This window comes from Tachysurus vachellii, chromosome 6 (assembly GCF_030014155.1).
Source record: "Tachysurus vachellii isolate PV-2020 chromosome 6, HZAU_Pvac_v1, whole genome shotgun sequence".
NCBI lineage: Eukaryota > Metazoa > Chordata > Actinopteri > Siluriformes > Bagridae > Tachysurus > Tachysurus vachellii.
Window position 1 is genome coordinate 28,524,459 of NC_083465.1, and position 272 is coordinate 28,524,730.

A 272-nucleotide genomic window follows, 5' to 3' on the forward strand; every position below is an offset into this window, starting at 1 on the left:
TATAAATCTCACAGAAATTTTGTATTTATTATCAATTATTTTAGAATAAACACCCGCTTTATTTCTTTTGACGTGTTTGTGTTTGTGTTTGTATATGGTTGTATGCTTGTATGGAGTTTTCAAATATGAGATCAAAAGTGCCCTAATGTTATTAACAAGCAAGAAGTAAATCATGCTTTTGTTCCCCTGGAGATCTAGAAATATAATATGAGCGAAATTATATGTTTAACTTAAACGAACACGTGCAAACCGACTAACCTAAACACGTGAAA